Consider the following 3,922-nt stretch of genomic DNA (forward strand, 5'->3'; position numbering starts at 1 on the left):
TGGTGTGGGAGCATCCCTGAGCCCCTGCCCTGGTGTGGGAGCATCCCTGAGCCCCTGCCTTGGTGTGGGAGCATCCCTGAGCCCCCTGCCCAGGTGGTGGGAGGGTCCCTGAACCCATCATGGTGTGGGGGCGTCCCTGAGCTGCATACCCCGGTGTCGGCATCATGCTGGGTCAGCCCTTCCCTCTTGGTGGCACAACCTTGGCAACAGGAGATCTAGGTCCAGGATGGCCCCTCCCCCACCTGGGCAAACAGGTGCTGAGCTGGGGGTTGGTGATTCGGGGGTCACACCCATGCCCACTTGCAGTGGATGGAGTCCACCAGCTTCCTGGACCTGAGCCACAGGGTCCATGAGCTCCAGATGCAGTCTGCACCCCAGCCACTGGGCCAGAGGCTGAGGGTACTTCTCACTGGAATTGGGGTCCTGAGTGTAAAAGGGGGTGCAGACACTGGCCGTGGAAGTGCAAGGACGGCACCCTGGGCTGGGCTGTTTCCAGAACCATAGGGGCACGTAACCAACACCCTGGATGTCTGTGAACGGCGCGCAGGGCCCCTTGACCACCAGGCTGGCCCAGGAGAGTAGGGAGGGGTTGAGGGGCCCGAGGCTGCACTGGAATTTTGGTGTGGACGGTCATTTCCATCACACTGATTTTAACTACAATATTTACAGTGCAGCAACTTCCAAACGTCCAAGGGCTGGGAAAATTAAAGCTACTTTAGGTACACTCTTATCTTTTCTGATCTGTAAGGAAAAACAGTAAATATGTCTGCTGCAAAATCGATGAAGTAATTATTCTGTAATGAATTCTCAACTCTGGGAATTAAGCTGACATGTGGTCCCAGCCCTCAGACTTATCCAGCCTCAGGAGGCCTCTCGAGGGCTGCACCGGCGGGCGGGGTAAGGTGCTTGTGGGGTCAGATCATCTTCCTCTCCCACTGAGAGCAGGGCAGTGGGTTCGGGGAGTCCCCACGGGCCCCAGCCAGGACCCCGTCCCTCCTGCCCCGACCCCTCAGCCCCCGAGGCCACACCGCCACGTGAAAGGCGGCCAGTCTGTGGGACCCTGTCCCCAGCGACAGCGCTCCCTCCCTCTGCTGAGCCCCGGCCCCAGGGAGACAGCATTCTCCGTGTCCCCAGAACACACCTGTGTCCCCACCTCTGCACCCCGTCTCCAGCCCACGGCTCCCCCCTGCACTTGTCACAGCCCTCCCCCCCCACTAGTAAGACACAGTGCAGCCCCCCGTTCCTGTGATGTCACCCGGAATGTCTCACACAATTCCCATCGGCACATGCTGACAGGTGACAGGCGTGAAGCCCCTGGGCAGGTGCCAGCCGAGCTTTCTCTAGAGGGTAGCTCCACAAGACAGGACCACCATGTGCACGCATGTGTGCCTGCGTGTGTGCACACGCGTGTCCATGTCCGTGTGTGTGTGTTGGCTGGAGTGAATGTGTGTGCACGTGTACATGTGTTCATGTGCTGGTGTGTGTGTGAACTGTGAACGTGTCCATCTGGTGATGTGTGCGTGTGAACTGTGAACATGTGTGCATCTGGTGATGTGCATGTGTGTGAACATGTGTGCATCTGGTGATGTGCGTGTGTGAACTGTGAACATGTGTGCATCTGGTGATGTGCGCGTGTGTGAACTGTGAACATGGGTGCATCTGGTGATGTGCGTGTGTGAACTGTGAACATGGGTGCATCTGGTGATGTGTGTGTGTGAGCTGTGAACATGTGTGCATCTGGTGATGTGTGTGTGCATGCACGTGTGTGCATGTGTGTTCACGTATGTGTGCACATGCATGTGTGCACGTGTGTGTGTGTGACCTCACCACTGAGCACCCATCCATTTGTCTAGCCAGCATTTATTGAAATTCACCGCACCCTCATGGCGCCCGCCCAGGCTCTGTGAAGGAACACAGCCTCAAAAGCCCCTGCTCTCTCAGCTCTCATTCTCCTGGGACGACAGACAATAACATAACGTAAGGAGTTTTCTTAGAACACGAGAAGCTGGTAAATCTTTGGGGGACACCGAACAAGAAACAGGTTGCAAGGCCGCGAGGCTGCGGGCTGTCCCATGTGCAGCAGCGCCTTGCCGAGATGGGGACACCTGGGCAGGAGTACCGAGGAGGGCGCTTACTGCGTGGGCTGTGGGGGCTCTTCAGGTGGGGGACAGCGGGGTGGGGGTCACAGGCAGATGGGGGGGAGTGGGGCACAGAGGAGGGGAGGTCACGCAGCGCTGAGAGGCCCCATCTGTGAAGCCTCCAGCGAGCAATTCTGTGAGTCTCAGCGTTTGAGTTGCCACCCACCAGGTGCTGTGGAGTCTTACGCCGCCTCCTGGCGACCCAGTGTGTGTCAGAGTAGAACTGTGCTCATAAGGTTTTCAATGGCTGGTTTTTTGGAAGTAGATCACCAGGCCTTTTTTCCGAGTTGCCTCAGGGTGGACTTGATCAGCTAGCAACTGAGCATGTTAACCATTTAACCTTCTAGAGGCAACAGATAAGCGAAGAGAGGACGTTTCAGCAGCAGGAAGGAAAGAAAGCCGTGTGCTGTGGTAGCGTGCAGGGAGGGAAGGCCTGTGGGTGGGGAGACAAGCCCCAAGCCCTGTGAGGTGGGGCGTCCTGGCTCTGGCCCTTCTCCAGGGCAGCTCCCGCATGACACTGCCCCACCCGGGCCGGCGCCGCCCTCCTGTGTCTCGCGTGTCCCATCCGCTCCTCGTCTCTAAGGGCCATATCAGGCCCCGGGGAGCAGGCTCTCGTGACTCCCAGAAGCGGCCACGGGCTGGAAGCCAGTGCCCTTGGCACAACGCTTGCCCTCCGGGCTGCAGAAACAGGGCAGGGCAGCGGGGCGGCGGGAAGGGGGCGGCGGGGCAGCGGGGTGGCGGGAAGCGGCAGTCTCAGCATCGTTGGGGGCCTTCTCTGGCGCGTTCTTACTCCACGTCTCCTGGTTTCTACCTTGTGGTTTTCTTGCTGCCGAGCAGCAAAGCGTGCAGGGACGAAGGAGGTGATGACCACTTCCTAAGGGCCTTCAGCGTTCAGCTTCCTGAGGGCTGGTGTGGCTTTTTTTAAAAAAAATCTGGATTTATTGATCATGATTGCAGACTCCCCAGAAAGAAGAGAGAACATTCCGTTTTTGCAAGTGGGATCCAGGATCCTGGGGGTGGTAGTGAGACCCCATGGAGCGCACCAATGATCGGGGGTGTAGGGGCGAGCCCCCCCTCCAGGAGTGAGCTGTCCCACCTGCAGGGTCCTACCCAGCGCAGGGACCGTGCCCTCGTGTCTGACGGGAAGCGGCCACTGCATGCTCACGAGGGTCCTCAGAGCCGCCCCTCGACCCGTCTCCCCAAGAGCGCCTCTTCAGGTGCTGTGTGTAACAAAAGACAAGGCGTCACTGTAAAAGCAGCAGTTTTGAACCTACGTCTCAGCGACTGCTCTTTTCAAATACGGTTTTCCCAGGGTGCCAAGATTGTGGCGGAATAATTCACAGTTCCGTTTCCGAAACAGGTGTTCATTGTTATCGCGTTAATTTTGTGAGGCGCTGGCGCAGGCCCCGAGATCTGAGGTGGGAGCGGCCGTCGGTTTCACAGCCGGTGGTGCCGGGACCTGGGGTTTCTGACAGGAAGCTCATTGTGGGGCACCCACCTGCTCCCGAGGGCGCCAGTACCCGTGCGACCCTTTTCACATCACCCGTGTGCTCGTCATTCATTCACTCACTCATTCATTCATCCATCCACTCAGTGACCCCTTACTCAGAGCCTGGGGTGGCCGGGCACTTCACTGTGGGGCTGACCTGCAAGTGGGACCTGGGTCTCCCCAGCAGGGCTGTGTCTGCCCCAGGCATAGTTGGAGGCTGGTCCTCATGACCCCTGCCCCCTACCCGCTGCCCACTGTGCCCCCCGCCCAGCATGCCCCCACCCACATGCCCCCC

The 3,922-nt window shown here is 59.0% G+C and overlaps 1 protein-coding gene across 1 annotated transcript in view; it reads left to right on the top strand.

The window, feature by feature from the left end:
• The window catches only part of ADGRD1 (adhesion G protein-coupled receptor D1), a 107,161-nt gene that overhangs the window by 96,885 nt on the left and 6,354 nt on the right, over positions 1–3,922 (top strand). The gene's annotated exons all lie outside the window — the stretch shown is intronic.

This window comes from Trichechus manatus, unplaced genomic scaffold (genome assembly GCF_000243295.1).
Source record: "Trichechus manatus latirostris isolate Lorelei unplaced genomic scaffold, TriManLat1.0 scaffold00131, whole genome shotgun sequence".
Taxonomy (NCBI): Eukaryota; Metazoa; Chordata; class Mammalia; order Sirenia; family Trichechidae; genus Trichechus; species Trichechus manatus.